We start from the raw sequence: 20,387 nt of genomic DNA on the forward strand, positions 1-20,387 counted from the left end.
AAAGATATTTTCATCACATGTCTTTACCTACTAATCCTCAGATTTTTATAAACAATGAAAATTAACATTCTCTATATCCTCTATTTTCTAAAATTAAATATACAATGCAATGTCCTTAGCTTGGTTGCACTCAATATGCCAGAAAATTTGGAAAACTCAGCAGTGGCCACAGGACTGGAAAAGGTCAGTTTTCATTCCAATTCCAAAAAAAGTCAATGCCAAAGAAAGCTCAAACTACCACACAATTGCACTCATCACACACACGAGTAAAGTAAAGCTCAAAATTCTCTAAGCCAGGCTTCAATAGTATGTGAACCATGAACTTCCAGATGCTCAAGCTGGATTTAGAAAAGGCAGAAGAACTAGAGATCAAATTGCCAATATCTGCTGAATCATCAAAAAAGCAAGAGAGTTCCAGAAAAACATCTACTTCTGCTTTATTGACTATGTCAAAGCCTTTGACTATATGGACGACAACAAGCTGAGGAAAATTGGTCAAGAGATGGGAATACCAGACCACCATACCTGCCTCCTGAGAAATCTGTATGCAGGTCAAGATATAACAGTTAAAACAGGACGTGGAACAACAGACTGGTTCCAAGTCAGGAAGGGAGTATGTCAAAGCTGTATATTGTCACCTTGCTTATTTAACTTACATGCAGAGTACATCATACGAAATGCCAGGCTGGATGAAGCACAAGCTTGAATCAAGATTGCCGGGAGAAATATTAATAACCTCAGATATGCAGATAACATCACCCTTATGTCAGAAAGTGAAGAAGAACTAAAGAGCCTCTTGATGAAAGTGAAAGAGGAGAGTGAAAAAGTTGGCTTAAAGCTCAACATTCAGAAAACAAGAGTTCGACTGTAAAGAAATCTGAGAGCTGAAGAATTGATGCTTTTGAACTGTGATGTAGGAGAAGACTCTTGAGAATTCCTTGGACTGCAAGGAGATCCAACCAGTCAATCCTAATGGAAATCAGTCCTGAATATTCTTAGGAAGAACTGATGTTGAAGATGAAACTCCAGGACTTTGGACACCTGATGAGAACAAGTGACTCATTGGAAAAGATCCTGATGCTGGGAAAGACTGAAGGCGGGAGGAGAAGGGGATGACAGAGGATGAGATGGTTGGATGACATCACCAACTCTATGGATATGAATTTGAATAAGTTCTGGGAATTGGTGATGGACAGGGAAGACTGGCATGCCCCGGGGTCGCAAAGAGTCGGACATGACTCAGCGACTAAACTGACTGTTCTTAGCTTACTCTTTGTGACTGGATGCACCATTGGTTTAGGAAGACTTGAGACTGGGCAGCACATGTTGCAGTGACTGCAAGTCCCATGATAGGGAGGGTTGGGGAGAGAAGGACAGGATTGAGGAGATATCAGACAAAGCATGGTTTGGTAGGTAGGGGCAGGGCTCTGAGTCAGTGTGGGTTTCCCACATGCTGAAGTGGTCTGAGCGTTCTTCATCTAGGGGTGATAGGCTCTCAGCTACACCTGAGGAGAGCTTGATGAATACGGGGAATTCAGTACCCGGAGGCACACAGGACTGCCTATGTGTACAAGGCATTTTCTGATAACTCTGCTGTTGATGCAGATTTGTTTTATAATGAAGCTGTTTGCTGTCAATATTTTAATTCATTCAAAAAATTTGCTATCAAGATGGCAGAGTAGGAGGATTTGGGGCTTACCTCTTCTCAAGAACACATCAAAACTACAACTGCATATAGAGGGACTGTCACTGATGTTGACCTGGGAACTAGCAAAACAAGTCTTCTACAATCAGGACTATAAAGAAAGATCCACATGGAGTCTGTGAGGAAGGGAGGAGAAGCAATTTGATTGGGGAAGAAGAAGGGGATATCCCAGACTTGATCCTCCTTGGGGAGTCAGAGGCTCAAACCACATACTAAGAACCTCAGGCTTGAGGTCCATCACCAAGAAGACAAACCACTGTAGCCAGTTTGAAAATCAGTGGGGTTTACTGAAGGATGATACAAAGGAGAGACTCCAGACTTGAGAAGCATGTGCACAGTCTTGCTTACTCCTGGTTACAACACAGAGGCAGCTGATTGGAAACTGCCTGGGGCCCTGGCTGGCTTGCCAGGACTGGCCCTGCATGCCCCTGGGCTTGCACTGGGCCCCTTTTTCAGCCCATCTTGCTCCAGTGCTGCTCTTCCACTAGGGTGGAGGCTGAAGTAGTCACTGCCAGCAGGAATGCCCCTTTGCAGAGTTGGGAAGGGGTAGGGCCAGCTTAGCATGCAGTACTGACCCAGACTCTAACCAAGGCATGCACAAAGGGGGAATAAATAAAACTAAAACAGAAGTGCAGGCCCTAGCCCTCAGATCCCTACTACGACTTCAACAAGGGAGAAACCATCATCACATACATAGGAGAAATCCAACTCCCTAAGGGCTTCTCTTCCACCCACTGGTTCCTGACCCTTTCCCTGGTAGAGCAGTGATAGTCACTGAACCTAGGAGAAGCCCCAGAATGAAACTGACTCTGTCTCTAGCCCCTTCAGCTCCAGCCCTACCTCCAGCCCTGCCTCTCATCAAGGTGGTGACTGCCAGCACTTCTCAGGGGGAAGATGTAGCCTGTGCTCACTTCAGATTCAACTCTCCCACCAAAGTGACTGGGTGCATCCGCACTGCATGGGGATGCTCTCATACAGAGACATGCATTCAAGATTAGGACAGGTAACTGCTTCACGAAGTTACACTAAATGAGAAAATAGGTGAGAATATGTTTCAAATGAAAGAAAAAGGAAAGGACCCTTAAAAAATAAAAAATGAAAAAGAGATAACCTACCTGATGGAGAGTTCAAAGCAATAGTAAGAAGAATGCTAACTGAATTGGGAAAAAGAGCGGATGAACACAGTGAAAATATTAACAGAGAACTAGAAATATGAAAAAGAACCAGTCAGAGATGAACAATACAATAACTGAAATTAAAAAAAGAAAAACACCTAGAGGGAATTATCAGCAGATTAGGTACTACAGAAGAATACAGAAACAATCTGGGGGACAGACAATTAGAAATCACCCACTTAGAACAGCAAGAAGAAAAATAAATTAAAAAATAAAAACAGTTTCAGGGGATCTTTTGGATAATACCTAGGTTATCTAATATTGGCATTATAGCCCTTCCAGAAAAAGATTTATATGATAAAATTACAGGTGAAAACTGCCAAAATTTTAGGAAGGAAACATATATCAAGGTACAGAAAGCACAGAGATTTCCAAACAGGATGATTCCAAAGAGACCCACAGCAAGACATATCATAATTAAAATGACAGAAATTAAAGAGAAACTCCTAAAAACAGGCTAGAAGGAAATGACATAATATATTTAATGTACTGAAAGAAAAACCTACAACACAGTATATTCTACTCAGCAAGGTTATTATTTAGAATTGAAGGAGATTCTTCAATTCTAATAATTCTTAATAATTCTACTATACTATATTCTTTTAGTATAGTAGAGAGAGGCAAAAATTCTCTTATAAATTTGCTTCTGCAGGTAACTGTAACCTGGAGTGTATCTTCTGAGAGATAAACATACTCAGACAAGCAAAAACTAAAAAAGTTCAAAGTTTATCAATAGTAAACTGACTTCATGAGAAGTGTTAAAGGGTCTTCTTTAAGTGAAAAAAATCCTACAATAGGAAATGACATCTTTCAAAATGCTTATGTATCAGCCATTCTGAGAAGTTGATTCTGATAGCATTATCTTTAGCTCTACAAACAGTTCTGGTTTCTATATCTTGGTTGTCTCTGAAAAGCAGTCTTTTAACATACATATTGGGGATCTGAGAAAAATCAGATTATAGTTATTTTTCAAAATGTATTTCAGGGAAAATTTTTCCTTCCTAAAGGTTTTATTTAAAAAATTAAAGAAAAGGACTCCATTGTCAAATGAATTTGAATAATTTTATGTGTACCATGTCATTCTCTCGGAGATTCACACAGTTCTCAATTAAAGTACTTAATTTTAATATCATGGAATGTTACATTTCTCAAACCTGTCTGGTTATGGTTCCCTTTTCTTATGTAACTTCTGTTGGCATGACTATTAATAGATGGGACCTACTTTGAAAATTGCTCATCTAGACTCATTAGCCAGAAGGACCCTCCTGAGGTTTTCATCCCCACTCCCATTCTCTGGTAGGGGGGTAGATTACCTCAAATGAAGGTTCTTTATTTCTTCACTCTGATCCCAGGACTGGATCCAACCATAACATTTCTGGCTTCAGTTTGTTTTGATTCAGTCTTGGCTGTTTTGATTCAAAGTGAGATTTGGCATGTCTTCAAAATGAATGCATTTATGGCAGAAAAGTAAAACAACGAACGAACAAATAACCTTCCTATCATCCCTTAACACATTGCCAACCTAATGCAAATTTCTTGCTAGGGAGTGCAAACTTCTTAGGTACAAAGAGAAAAATCACTTTTAGGGTCTTCTCAGGCTTTGAACTAATTTTTAAACACAGGGAGGTTACTTTCAGGAATCTGTTTTTTTTTTTTTTTAAGATGAAACAGAGTTTCAATATATACTCAGTATTTTTTTAGCTATTGTAGAGTTTCTAGTGCCCTGGGTCTTATTTTCAGTAACCATGGAAATAACTTAAGTGATGGGACCATGAGTGAGTATGTGTATGAGTAGCCAGATGGTATGTCTTTGTACTAAGTAATCCACCTGGAAATAAGACAGCAGTATGCTGGGAACATCTATTATTTCTATCCTGAGTTTGCATTGCATGTATCAAATGGGAGACCAAAAGACTAATGTGTTTGGCTATTAGAGGTTTCATGCTATTGAAATGGCTTGCATTACTAGCACATCTGATTCCCTGAGTATAGTGGAGAGAGGCAGGAATTCTCTTTTGTAAACTTGCTTCTGCAGGTGACAGTAACCTGGCATGTTATTCCATCTGAATGCACCAAGTACATCATAATCTTCTTACAGTCAGATCAGGGTAATATAGTATTAATAAATAACTAACTTTTACAACAGAACACCATCCCTGAGCAGAGGAAGTGTGCTTGGCATCACCCCGTCACTGTGGATCCTTTTCTTTCTCTCTGAGTACTAGGAGGCTCCCTTACCCCCTACTCCCTGTCAGGTGTCATCAGAGGGTGGCAGAATGAGGAGCCCCCAATGGCTAGAGCTGAGTCTTTATGGCTGCCTCAACTGCAGGCTTGCCGTGCCCCACTCCTGCTAGTACAAGCCCTGTCAGGCAGCCTTGTCCTAACAACCACCCTCACTGGATAGCAGGTGCTGCTAACTAACTCCTCCTATTGTTTCCTCAGGCTACAGCTGTTAACCCCGGGGCACTCACTCTTCTAAGTCTTCCTTGGTGGATCAGTGGGAAAGAATCTGCCTTCAATTCAGGAAATACGGGTTTGATTCCTGGCTTGGGAAGATCCCCTGGAGAAGAAAATGGTAACCACTCCAGTATCCTTGCTTGGGAAAATCCCGTGGACAGAGGAGCCTAGTGGGCTACAGTCCATGGGGTCTCAAAGAGTCAGACAGGACTTAGCGACTAAACAACAACAACCCACTCTTCTACACTGATTTCCCCAAATCCTGCATTGATTACCCCAACACAGATGTGTTAAAAACATTTACACTTTCTTGTTTGATGTTGTTATCTCTTTTCTTCCTGCTGCTGCTGCTGCTGCTAAGTCACTTCAGTCGTGTCCGATTCTGTGCGACCCCATAGACGGCAGCCCACCAGGCTCCCCCATCCCTGGGATTCTCCAGGCAAGAACACTGGTGTGGGGTGCCATTTCCTCCTCCAATGCATGAAAGTGAAAAGTGAAAGTGAAGTCATTCAGTCATGTCCGACTCTTTGCGACCTCATGGACTGCAGCCTACCAGGCTCCTCCATTCATGGGATTTTCCAGGCAAGAGTACTGGAGTGGGTTGCCATTGCTTTCTCCACTTTGCTTCCTAGACCATATCATATACAAATGGTCAACATCCTTTTTCTGACACTCTCTCAATTGTTTCCTTTGTTCCTAGTTTCAAAGAGACTTGTGCAATTTCTGGTGTAATTATCTATCACAAAAATATGTCCATGCTTATGTTAGCTTTGACGCATACAGGCATGCATGTATATGTTAGAGAGAAAAGGAGAAGGGAGCAGAGAAAGAGAGAATTCTATATACATATTCATTGTGCGCCATGCGCTGCAGCTGATGTCAAAAGATGTAGAGAGATGTTGACAGGTCAAAGAGAAATTTTTAACAAATCATGACATCTGCATCATGCAAGGTAATTATTAGCATTTCAACCAAATAAATGACACCTTCCTAAATCCAGTGAAAGGATTAGACAGGAAAATGCAAAAGCTGTGAGACAGTGATTTGGAGAGCTAAGAATATAAAGGATCACACATGTTCTGTCTTTTTGAAAAAAAAAAAATCAACTGAAAGAAGGAGGAATTCAGCAAATCTTAAGCATCTCCGTTAATTTGATATGCATGTATAATCTCTAGGAAATGAGCAAAATGACAAATGAAACCACTGAGCATAAGTTTTGCTTCATATGACATAGTTTAGAGAATATGAGCTCTCTAGCCAGGTCAGCAAAAGTGTCTGGAATGTTCCAGAGGTTTGGATGTGTTCTCAGCAGCATACAAGTTCAGACAGCACACATTCTAAATGAACTTTTACATATTTAATGGGCACAGAGAAGATAAGGAAAAATATGGAAAGAGTTCCTGTTGGTCAATTCAACTGAGAGTGAGGAAATAGGCCTTTAAATGAACAATTGACATTGGTTTGCTGTCTCCAGCTAAGCAGTCTTCAGATCGTCAGCGCCTTGTGTTCTAGGTCACTGCAAAGGATCTGATGTTCTTTCTTTGCAGCACTAGAAAGATGATAGGATAACTTGTCCCCCTTCTTGACTCTGAGCTCCTTGAAAACATTCTCCATGTACGTCACAGTTTTTGACTTACTAGTGAAAAATGACATGCATGGAGATGCGTTGAACTGATGAATGCATACATGATTTCTTGTGCCAGGGTATTCAGATCAGTGGTTTAAGATGTGAAGTGAGGTATTAGTAGTAATCCAGAGTATTCCACAAATGGGTTCCTCATAGCGTAGATGTGTGAAGCCCATGGTAAAATCTACCCAATCATTCCATGAATTGATCATTTGTTGGCCTTGAGGTATTGCATGACTATTGACTCATCCAGGGTTATCTTATGGCTCTCAATTATTCTGGCCTTCCATCATTTCCCAGCAGTGACTGAAAGGAGGTAAAGGGCCATAGCTTAAGTGAAGGCACTGGAGTAAAAGTGACTTTTAGACTTGGCATCAGTCATACCACTCATAAGTTAAGTGACGTAACTTAAAGAAGACGTGAAGCTAAAGACCTCAGGGCTGATTATGTCTCCCAAGGGAAAGTTAGATTTCTATATGACAAGCATCAAACTCTTGACCTAGCACTTACTATTATCCTAGATTCTGAAGAATATACACAGCAGGTAATTGCATGCTTTATATCTATCATGTGCTCATCATTCTTCTTGCCAAGTCAGCTGTGCTGGCATTTGTGACCCTCCAGGCCTCTGTCAGTCCCTTTAGCTGAGGACTGAGTCTAGAATGAATGCCACATGCTCTCCTGCCTCTGCCTCCTCAACATGGGCTCCACCCTGATTTCCACTTATTCACCCAAACACCTCCTCTGCTGATGATACTGTGTACAAGGTAGCCTAGTTTCTCAAAAGGCACCATCATTAGAACTACTGACCCACATACTCCTAAGAGAATATTAGTATTGATTTCATAATGTTCTGTAGCCTCAGGTCTCACTCCACATCCAACCTTGTGGTCCTTAGAGGTCTTTCCAGCTTCCCCAAGTCTCCCAATTGCACCCTATAGAGACTGTGGTCAGAACAACATCTCTCTCCTCTCAGTCAATCACTTACTTTAACATTCTAACTGAAAATGATTTTTTCCTTAAGGATATTGTTTTAGCTTTGGCCATCTGAAGTGTAGCCACTTTTTCCACACTCCTTTACCCCCAAGACTAGAAGTGGAAAATCTGTCTTCTTGTTCCTTATTATGACTTCATGGCTACCATTCTTCTTCTTCACTAACCACTTCCCCCAAATTTGAAGCTCATTATGTAAAATCTACTGTTCATAACTAAAGTGCTCCCTATTATTCCTGAAAAAGTGTAGTATCTGGCTTCCTGCTTTTTCTCCATCAGTTCTGTCACCATATTGGTGATTTCAACATTCATGTGGACCAACACACCCTACATCCAGGCTCCCCTTCATTCCTACATCTTCCTACCGATGCTCTTTTCTATCAAGTCACCTCAGAAGCTCACTCCCATGGTTAAATTCTAGAATTGATCATTGTCAACAACAGCATTTCCTTCAAAGTCTTAATTGTGAGCATCTTATTCCCTCACCACCACCTCTTGGTATCCCAACCGATTTTCTCTAGTTCAACCATGGAGCCCTTCAGGCTATTAACTATCATATCATATCTCCATTTTCTTGATCTTGTACCCACTTCCCTCCTTTCCTGGTTTAAATGTCCCTGTCTCACACAATAATTATTCCTTGTAGATAATTTCACTATTCTTGTCCATTTCTCCCAATAGTATACCTGTTCTTGAAACCTAAAGTGAAAGTGAAAGTGAAGTCGCTCAGTCGTGTCTGACTCTTTGCGACCCCATGGACTGTAGCCCACCAGGCTCCTCCGTCCATGGGATTCTCCAGGCAAGAATACTGGAGTGGGTTGCCATTTCCTTCTCCAGGGGATCTTCCCAACCCAGGGATCGAACCCAGGTCTCCCGCATTGCAGGCAGACGCTTTAACCTCTGAGGCACCAGGGAAGTATACCTGTTCTTGAAACCTAAGCTGTGGTTAAACAATCTGCTTAATTAGTGGCAAAATGCAAGCAGTTGAACATGACCAGAGCAGAGCACACAACCATGATATTTTGCAGTATTTTCACTGTGTTCTCTCCAAAGTCAGGTGGACTCTTCAACCTGTCTAGCCAGGTTGCCAGGAATCTGTCATCAGTCTTTTCTCTCTCTTTCTGAGACAACTTATTCTTCCCGCTCCCCAAATCTCCAAAACTCCCCTCCCTACTGCCTCTAAGCTTGCTTCTTTCATCTTTAAAAAATTGTGATCACATCTATCTTTGGGCACAAAAATATGCTATAATATGTTCTATCAAATAAACTAATAAATAGGAATCCCTGAAGACCCCAATACTCTTGCTATGCTTCCAGCTACTTTTCTAGGCCAGAATACTGGAGGGGGTAGACTTTCCTTTTCCAGGGGATCTGTCCAACTCAGGAGTAGAAGCAGGATCTCCTGCATTACAGGTGGATTCTTTACCAACTGAGCTATGAGGGAAGCCCATAATACATCCCTTCAAATAAATTAATAAATAGGGATCCCTGAAGTTCCCAATACTCTTTCTATTCTTCCAGCTACTTTTCCATTAATCAACTCATGATTATAAAAAATAAAATTGAAAAACTTGTCCTGTATTAAACTCAATGCAATTAGTCTTATTTATTTATTTTTAAATCAAATTTCCCAGGTGGCGCAGTGGGTGCAAGTGACATGGGTTTGATCCCTGGGTTGGGAAGATCCCCTGAAGGAGGAAATGGCAATACACTCCAGTATTCCTGCCCTTAAAACTGTATGGACAGAGGAGCCTGGCAAGCTACAGCCCATAGGGTCACAAAGAGTCTGCCACAACTGAGCACACACAAATGAAAAACCTTTTTAAAATTACCATCATATAAGAATTGATTTTGTTAAGTTCACAATCTGGTCTTCACATTGTGGATTCTCTAAACAAAATAAGAATCTTTAAGTACTTTTCAGTTCAGTTCAGTCGCTCAGTCGTGTCTGACTCTTTGCGACCCCATGAATCACAGCATGCCAGGCCTCCCCGTCCATCACCATCTCCCAGAGTTCACTCAAACTCACGTCCATCGAGTCAATGATGCCATCCAGTCATCTCATCCTCTGTCGTCCCTTTCTCCTTCTGCCCCCAATCTGTCCCAGGATCAGAGTCTTTTCCAATGAGTCAACTCTTCGCATGAGGTGGCCAAAGTACTGGAGTTTCAGCTTTAGCATCATTACTTCCACAGAAATCCCAGGGCTGATCTCCTTCAGAATGAACTGGTTAGATCTCCTTGCAGTCCAAGGGACTCCCAAGAGTCTTCTCCAACACCACAGTTCAAAAGCATCAATTCTTCGGCACTCAGCCTTCTTCACAGTCCAACTCTCACATCCATACATGACCACAGGAAAAACCATAGCCTTGACTAGACGAAACTTTATTGGCAAGGTAATGTCTCTGCTTTTGAATATGCTATCTAGGTTGGTCATAACTTTCCTTCCAAGGAGTAAATGTCTTTTAATTTCATGGCTGCAGTCACCATCTGCAGTGATTTTGGAGCCCCTCAAAATAAAGTCTGACACTGTTTCCACTGTTTCTCCATCTATTTCCCATGAAGTGATGGGACCGGATGCCATGATCTTCGTTTTCTGAACGTTGAGCTTTAAGCCAACTTTTTCACTCTCCTCTTTTACTTTCATCAAGAGGCTTTTTAGTTCCTCTTCACTTTCTGCCATAAGGGTGGTGTCATATGCATATCTGAGGTTATTGATATTTCTCCTGGCAATCTTGATTCCAGCTTGTGTTTCTTTCAGCCCAGCGTTTCTCATGATGTACTCTGCATATAGGTTAAATAAGCAGGGTGACAATATACAGCCTTGATGTACTCCTTTTCCTATTTGGAACCAGTCTGTTGTTCCATGTCCAGTTCTAACTGCTGCTTCCTGACCTGCATACAGATTTCTCAAGAGGCAGATCAGGTGGTCTGGTAATCCCATTTCTTTCAGAATTTTCCACAGTTTATTGTGATCCACACAGTCAAAGGCTTTGGCATAGTCAATAAAGCAGAAATAGATGTTTTTCTGGAACTCTCTTGCTTTTTCCATGATCCAGTGGATGTTGGCAATTTGATCTCTGGTTCCTCTGCCTTTTCTAAAACCAGCTTGAACATCAGGAAGTTCACTAAATCTCCTGTTCCTATATGTCTTATTACTGCATAATATTTTAATTTTACTTCTTTTTTAAGAAGAGAAAATTCTAGCTATTACTTTTCTTAATTGTAACAATCTCATTAGATTTTACAAGCAGTTTTACAGTTGTTTTGCTTACTAGTATTTCTTCTGTCTCTCTAGATATTTCCCACCCTATTTTAAGAAAATAGTTCTGAATGGTAAATTACTTTGCATTTTTGAAAATGTCTGTGTTTTAACCCTATTATTGAACGATAACTCAGCTTGGTATAGATTTGATGCTCTCCACTGCGTTTCTGGGTGATTCCTGAAAGAAATCCCTAAAATAAGCTGCTTGGATTTCTGCATGTGTGGCCATGTGTGTGCTTAGTTTCTCAGTCATATCCAACTCTTTGTGACTGCATAGAATAGCCCACCAGGCTCCTCTGTTCACAGGATTTTCTAGGCAAGAATACTGGAGTGGATAGCCATTCACTTCTCCAAGAGATCTTCCCTACCCAGGGATCGAACCCAAGTCCCCTGCATTGCAAGAGGATTCTTTAATGCATCTGAGCCACCAGAAAAGGCCCTGAATCCTGCATAGAGCCTCACAATAGGGAAACTGGATTTTCTTAATCCTGAGCCCTGAGATTTTCTTTCAGACATGAAGTTGGTGAGCCAGTCTGCCTTTTGCAAGCACTGAAAATCAAACTAACCCTTTTGCTACATATATTACCTCACTTACTTCTGGGTCTATGAAAGAAATCCTTTCAAATTTCCTTCTGGACCTGTCTCCAGATTACAGTTGAATTCCCAGTTATTGTCTGGTTCATTTGATGTGGATTTGCCTATTACAATACTTTTACACTAAGGTGAGGGGGGCAATTATCAAATCAAAGTCAAGTAAGAGGTAATGAAGATTTGTCAGATGGGGGTGGGGCTTAAAGAAATGGAAGCTACTTCCCAATTTTGTCCAGCTTTTCTAGTGTTCTCCATCCTTTCCAAGATTGGACTTGTACATGCTGAGTCGTGTCTGACTCCTTTCAACTTTTTGTGGACCATAGCCCGCTAGGCTCCTCTGTCCATGGGATTTTCCAGGCAAAAATAATGGAGTGGGTTGCCATTTCCTCCTCCAGGGGATCTTCCTGACCCAGGGATTGAACCTGTGAGGAGGGGCCTCTCAGGATTCCTTGGGTGGTTGATACCAAGGGTGGTTGTTGTTTAGTCGCTAAGTCATGTCCAATTCTTTGTGACCCCATGAACTGCAGCGGGCCAGGCTTCCCTGGCCATCTCACGGAGTGTGCTCAAAGTTAATACCAAGGGTTAAGTTCTGATAAACAGCATAATTCTAGCTAGTACCTCAGACACAGAGCAGGAAAGTACAAGAGGATGTACCAAGTTCAGTGGGTTTGGCCCCCATGCCCTGAGAAAAGCTCCATCACTGTCTCATTACAATAGGTGAAGAGGGACTTGAGACATGAGCGTCCTTGCTGCCAGCATTGTGGTGGTTTGTCAGGGTGTGGACCACCATTCTCATAACCCACATAACTAGTAAGCTGTGAGCTATAAAAAACAGTCCATAGAAAGAGCAACCGAGTTTCTTGTCAAATCTGGAAGACTCCTACTGATTAATCTGAAAGCTTTTTCTTGTTGCAGCTATGTGTAGGGGTTCAAAAATAGAACATATTCAGTTTTACATTGTTCAGACTACACAAAAAAATTCCTTTTAAGAATGTCTTTAAGTGTGCATTTTGGAGCAAACAATAAATGGCATATAAAAAGTATAATGTTTCCCAGGAAATCAAAGTTGACATATTTGTTATCAGTTGCTATTTACATCAGGTTAGACGTCTATTTCTCTTTATTTGTGATTATATAACAACTCACGACCTAGTTCTCTCATTCTTTTTTTTTTTTTCATTCTGTCTTAATTCTAGAGGTCTATATAAGAGATGCACCCCCCTCCCCCATATGATCAAGGCCCTTGACTGGTGTGGCCTTCTTATATAGCTGGGGCCATGCCAGGCCACAGAGTACCTGGGTTTGTTAATTCTTCAGGACTGATTGTCTGGAAATGCTAACGTCTTTCAAATCTATACCTATATATCAGATAGGACCTGTGCTAAGTGCTTTCTGCAGTCATAACTCACATGGAGAAGTGAACTGTGTACAAATCTGTGTAATCTTGCTCATACACAACCTAATAGGTGCACTTTGCTAACGTAGATTAAAGAACACAGAGGCCACTCATCTCAAAAGAAGGCCTGTGGAAGTAGATGCTTCTTTAGGCTTCTGCATCTAATAGAAAGATGGGTTGAGTTCAGAATGTTGAAGAATAGAGGGCACATTTGGGAGCAGTGAGGAGGTCAGTGTCACTGGGGAACTTCCGGAGGAGAGAATGTGTGATTTTGTGGCAAATCCAGAGGGATGGAGTTGATGAGAAAGTCTGGAAATCCAGGGAGAGGCAAAGGTTTGGTAGGATTTCATTCATGAGGATATTCAGGATGTGGTTTCAGAAGGAAAGAGTTTTGAGTACCATGTAATAAGAAGGCTGGAGGAGGAGGTGGGATGGGAAGGCCAGAAGAATGGATGGAGTAGTGCCCCTCCCCCAGTGCCTCCTTGTTCATGATACCCTGGCCACCATCCTTCGTGGCCTCAGCCTGGGGTTGTTGGCTCATGCAGCAGTGGTACAGCCTCTTCTCCTCCCACTCACCACTTCCTTCCCAGAATCACACCTCCCACTATCAGGCCACCATGTCTTAGAGAAGACCTGCAATCCCTTCTCACTCTGTTGCTTCCTAGTCTTCCAGCTCGCTTATCCTAATTAACTCCACTAGCAGTTCTTAAGCCTCATTTGGATTTCCGATGTATGGACTTACTGAAACCATGTAACCCAGTTTGGGACTTGAACCCATCGCCTTTTAACTAAGATCACACACACTTGGTTTCAGGACTTAATGAAACTCAGGTTCTCGATGTCCCATTGCAGAAAGAATTCAATGAGAGATTAAGTGATAGGTAAGCAGATTTATTTAGAAACACTCTCCACAGGCAGAGTGTTGGCTATCTCAGAAGGTGAGAGCAACCTCAAAATATGGTGTGGTTAGTTTTTATGAGTTGGATAAATTCATAGACTGATGAATGCAATGGTTATTCCAGCAATTTGGGGGAAGAGGTAGGAGTTTCTAGGAACTGGGTCACTGACCACTTTTTGATCCTTGATATTTGGCCTCAGAACTGTCGTGTCGCTGGTGGGTGTGCCCTTTAGTTTGTTGATGTGCTAAGTTGAGCTTATTCTAAGGCTAAAGGTCTAGTGGAAGTCCGCTGGTCTGCCATCTTGCACTTATTTGGTTCTAATCAGTTTATGTTGTGTCCTCAGGCTATGTCATTCTTTTTATTTTATTTTTTAATTCGGGGAAAATCACTTTACAATGTTGTGTTGGTTTCTGCCATACAGCAACATGAATCAATCGTAACTATACATATGTCCCCTCCTTCTTGAGCCTTCCTCCCTCCCCTCATCCGACCCTTCTAGGTCATCATAGAGTGCCAGGCTTGGCTCCCTGTGTTATACAGCAATTTCTCACCAGCTATTTATTTTACACGTGGTAGTGTATATATGTCAATTCTATTTTCTCTGTTTGTCCCACTAACTCCTTCTCCAACTGTGTCCACAGTCCATTCTCAACTACATCACCTGCATTCCTTTTCTGAAAATAAGTTCATGGATATCCTTTTCCTAGATTCCACATATATGTGCTAACATGCAATATTTGTTTTTCTCTTTTTGACTTACTTCACTCTGTATAACAGGACCTTGTTTCATGCATCTCACTACAGCTGACTCAAGTTCATTGTTTTTTTATGGCCGAGTAATATTCCATTGTATATATGTACTTTATTAACCCACTTGTAGATAGACAACTACAAAATGTTGCTTCCATGTCCTGGCTATTGTGAATACTGCTGCAATGAACACTGGGGTACATGTGTATGTAATTCTTTTAAATCTTGTGTCCTGCCCCTCTTCCTTCTTGTTTCAATTCCACTTTCTTTATCATCCACAAGACCCCACCAAAATATTCATCATTTCAATCACTTCTGAATAACACCTTGAATTCAGTTCCTCCACTCTTCTGTGTACTGGTTGATGGTCAAGTTGTTCCAGACATTCATCCAATTAATCTGGGCTTGTGAGAAAAACCAAACCACTTTTAAATTCTTGACTGCAAATTTCAAGTGAGTTCTCAGACTACTGAGCCATTCTTTGGTACACCCTAGTATATGTGCTCTGCTGCTTTTATTTATTTATTTTTTAAACTTTAAAATACTTAAATTTATTTTAAGAATAATTTAATTCAACAATAAAAGAAGAGTTTATTTATTACATTACCTAATAGCTCAAGTGGAGAGTTTCACAGAACATGGAGATCTTCACAGAACATGGTCTTGTTCCACATACATTTGAGAAATTAACTGATTTATAAAACACGTTCCTCAAGTCTTCACTTCTCCCATTTCTTTCAATATACAGCATCTTATCAGAATACTCAAGCTATCGATGTCTTTTAATTTATACTTGAAGTAATTTGAGTATAAGACCCTTTACTGCCCAGTTTTTCTAAGGCAAATTTATAAAACTAATCTTTTTTAAATTATCTATACTTTAAAGCGTAGTATTATAAATACTTCCTAAATGTAGCATTTTATTTGACTATGACTTTTAGTGAGTTGTGTTTCTTCTTTGATTTTATTTTTTTAACACTCACCTTAACCCTGATGAGATACAAAAAAGATAGCATACTACTCCTCTCCAAAAAGTGTTATAACCGAAAACTCTAAAGATACTGCTCAATTCAGGGTGACAGCAAAAATTCTGTTCCAAAAATGGATTCAGTAAGGTTTCTTTATACAAAAAGGAGAGTGAAAATGTTGCTCAAAAATTCAAGAGTTTCCAATTTATCTTACCCAGGAAATACAAACTCTTCAATGAATCTTCTATATCTTGTCTTGAACCTGCTCTCTGCTCCAAACCAACTGCTTATTTCTCCTCAAACATATTCTACATTTTTAAACTTTTGCTTTATATATTTTGAATGTTCACTCCCTCCAAAATTCTCTTATTCTTTAGCCTGCCTTTAAAAATTCCATTCTTTCTTCATGCCCATCTCAAAAACCACCTTTGCATAAAATCTTTATAGATCCTACACATTCCAATGATCATTCATGGCACTTTATTAATGTATCTCCCATGGTAGAGTTTATTCTGCAGTTATATAGTTACTTGTGAATTTATTGTAATAATGATAACAGGAACACCAGCCACAAGAGTTGAGACTTAATGAAAGCTTACTATATGCTAGGAATTAACGTTAGTAAAGTAATGCTCAAAATTCTCCAAGCCAGACTTCAGCAATACGTGAACCGTGAACTTCCTGATGTTCAAGCTGGTTTTAGAAAAGGCAGAGGAACCAGAGATCAAATTGCCAACATCTGCTGGATCATCAAAAAAGCAAGAGAGTTTCATAAAAACATCTATTTCTGCTTTATTGACTTAAGCCAAAGCCTTTGACTGTGTGGATCACAATAAACTGTGGAAAATTCTGAAAGAGATGGGAATACCAGACCACCTGATCTGCCTCTTGAGAAACCTGTATACAGGTCAGGAAGCAACAGTTAGAACTGGACATGGAACAACAGACTGGTTCCAAATAGGAAAAGGAGTATGTCAAGGCTGTATATTATCACCGTGCTTATTTAACTTATATGCAGAGTACATCATGAGAAACGCTGGACTGGAAGAAGCACAAGCTGGAATCAAGATTGCCGGGAGAAATATCAATAACCTCAGATATGCAGATGACACCACCCTTATGGTAGAAAGTGAAGAGGAACTAAAAAGCCTCTTGATGAAAGTGAAAGTGGAGAGTGAAAAAGTTGGCTTAAAGCTCAACATTCAAAAAATGAAGATCATGGCATCCGGTCCCATCACTTCATGGGAAATAGATGGATAAACAGTGGAAACAGTGTCAGACTTTATTTTTTTGGGCTCCAAAATCACTGCAGATGGTGACTTGCAGCCATGAAATTAAAAGACATTTACTCCTTGGAAGGAAAGTTATGACCAACCTAGATAGCATATTCAAAAGCAGAGACATTACTTTGCCAACAAAGGTCCGTCTAGTCAAGGCTATGGTTTTTCCTGTGGTCATGTATGGATGTGAGAGTTGGACTGTGAAGAAGGCTGAGTGCCGAAGAATTGATGCTTTTGAACTGTGGTGTTGGAGAAGACTCTTGAGAATCCCTTGGACTGCAAGGAGATCTAACCAGTCCATTCAGAAGGAGATCAGCTCTGGGATTTCTTTGGAAGGAAAGATGCTAAAGCTGAAACTCCAGTACTTTGGCCACCTCATGCGAAGAGTTGACTCATTGGAAAAGACTCTGATGCTGGGAGGGATTGGGGGCAGGAGGAGAAGGGGACAACAGAGGATGAGATGGCTGGATGGTATCACTGACTAGATGGACGTGAGTCTGAGTGAACTCTGGGAGTTGGTGATTGACAGGGAGGCCTGGCGTGCTGCAGTTCATGGGGTCGCAAAGAGTCAGACACGACTGAGTGACTGAACTGAACTGAACTGACTGATTTCTATTTTATAGATGAGAACTGAGGTTTTTAATGAATGAGTAACCTGCCATATCCAGGTCTGATTGATTCCAGAGGCTCAGTGAGCTCTTAACCACTCATTACAAAGTCATTTCCCACAGGTTATATGTTTTTCCTTACTTCTGCATTTCTGCAATGTGGAGAGCAGTAGCTTTCAAATAACAGAACTCAGTAAATAATTTATTACACTAAACTAGACTACAGTTAGAAAGGACAACTACTTTTACAATTCATTCCAATAGGGTATCCAAACACTTCCATTCTAACAGAACAATATTCTCAAAGTTTATACTAACACCACTAATCAGGATTTAAGATTAAACAAATTTAATGTGAACATGAGGGAAAATAGCCTATCTATTGAAAATATGTGCATTTTTATCCTTAATATGTCTATATACAGTCTTTTTTATAGAAGAAAAGGATATGTATTTCAATCATTCTATATATATATATATGTATGTATACACACATGTGTGCAAACACATGCACAGATGCATGCACATATAAAACTGTCTGGACATGATAAAACACAAAATAAATTTATAAGCAGTGAAAAAATAATACAGAAATAAATTAAGACATTACATACCTAAGAGGACAACAAACCTGATTTTGGGATTGTATCTTATCTCCATGTGGATGTGCTCCTCTGATTGATATACAGAGTAGGATCTTGCTGAATGGACCCACTAGAGTAGGCAACTATTTACCAATCCAGTCATATTCACAATCAAACATATATCCTTTTCCATCAAACAAGTCAGTAAAAAGGCTTCTTAGGTAGTCATAATCTGGTTTTTCAAAAAAATCTAGCCTTCTTACATAACAAAGATACATTTCCATTTCTTCTGGAAAATTTTCACATTACACTTCTATTGGTGTGGCTCGTTTCGTATCTCCAATTTTCTGATATCGCTCTTTTAATGTGTCAGCTTTTAAACCTTGCCAAGGAAGACTGCCTCTCAGAAAATACATGAACATGTGACCTAAAGCTTCTAAGTCATCTCTTCTACTTTGTTCTTTCCCTAAATGTATGTTTGTGCTCATATATATAGCTGTTCCTATAAGGCTCTTGTGCTCTTTGTATGGTATGTGTTTCTTTGTCTCTGGATCAGTATATTCCTTTGCCAAACCAAAATCTATAATATGAATAACTTGCTGGGTTTTGTTTCCCAGACAGCCTATTAAACAGTTCTCAGGTTTTACATCTCTGTATATCAAGTTCTTTGAATGGACATATTGCATGTGAGAAATCAGTTAGATAGCTATCATGAGAACCGTTTTAAGAGAAAATGTTCTGTCACACAAATCAAACAAATCTTGCAAAATAGGTCCCAGCAGTTCTATCACCATAGTGCTGTATTTACTACAAGGGCCAAAATAATAAACTTGAGGTATACCATCTCCAGATCCTAACTGCTTGTAGAAATTGGAATACAGTCAAATGTAGCTGTGATGCTCTGGATTTCATGAGCTCCAATTTAATGGCCATATATTCATTTGTATACAAATTTTTCCCTAATTGTAGTTCTCCAAAATTCCCATATCCAGTTTTTTTTCCCCAACTCTAAAGTTAGATCCAACCATTAAAATTCCAGAGGACGAAGAACCAGTTCCTTGAGTGTTAATGCTGTGCTGCTTTTGAAGTGACTTTCCATACCTCTAGGTTTCTGAGTTCTCAGACATCACCTTCACCTGCCCCTCCTCATTTTAGGCTCATGATCTTGCCTTTTTACCTACAAGTAACTCCCTCAACTCACTTGTCTTTTGGCTGCTCTAACCCTCAACTTCTCCTAAGAGGCTTTTCTCAAGCAATTGCTTCCTTTTCCCCCCACATTATCAATTTACCTTCCTCTGCTGGTTAGATATCATCCATCTTAACAACAAACTCTCTCTTAACCTTCCTTTCTCTGCAGTTGCTGCCAACTATCTGGTGTCTTTACCTGCATGCTGGGGGCATCTGGGGAAAAAAAAAACAAAAAACCAGAACTCTGATTTTCACCTCTCCTCACCTTTTCCTTTCCCAACCTTCTCATCTCGGCCTTCCCATCCACATCATCATACACCTCCTGGACTAAATCAGAAGCTTGACATCACCTGTGTTTCCTACATTTGCCTCAACCACCATCCATTTCATCAGTATGTCTTCTCAATTCTCTGTCCAAATTATGTCCCAATTCTTCCACATTGTCTCTATTTTCACATTCACATCCAAGTCAACAGTGCCTCTTGGACTGTAGCAATTAGTGTTTCCACTTCTCTCTCTGCTTTTTCTGTTGCTTCTTACCCTTTCATTCAAAACACTGCAACTAGGGAAAGGTATGTTAAGGATCAAGTGACTGGTGTGGATAAGGTGTACAGAATGGGTATACATAGGCCAGGTGAATGCAGACACATGAAAATGTAACTTTTTGTGCTCTCATTTGTTCTACTTGCCTTTCAAATCTTTCTAGCATGAGACTGGGGTAGAACTAGAAGGAGGGATACTCTCACTTCATGGAGCATTATCCTTGGTGGAAACATTTTGGATCCATCTTTGCTCAATTCAGTTCAGTTCAGTTCAGTCCAGTCACTCAGACATGTACGACTTTTTGCGACCCCATGAACTGCAGCACACGAGGCCTCCCTATCCATTACCAATTCCCTGAGTC

At 40.4% G+C, this 20,387-nt stretch overlaps 1 pseudogene; it reads right to left on the bottom strand.

Annotated features, from left to right (window-relative positions):
• Window positions 1-19,207, bottom strand: part of LOC102282418 (casein kinase I pseudogene) — a 116,827-nt pseudogene extending 97,620 nt beyond the window's left edge.
• Window positions 19,208-20,387: the final 1,180 nt, after the last annotated feature.

This window comes from Bos mutus, chromosome 8, assembly GCF_027580195.1.
Source record: "Bos mutus isolate GX-2022 chromosome 8, NWIPB_WYAK_1.1, whole genome shotgun sequence".
Taxonomy (NCBI): Eukaryota; Metazoa; Chordata; class Mammalia; order Artiodactyla; family Bovidae; genus Bos; species Bos mutus.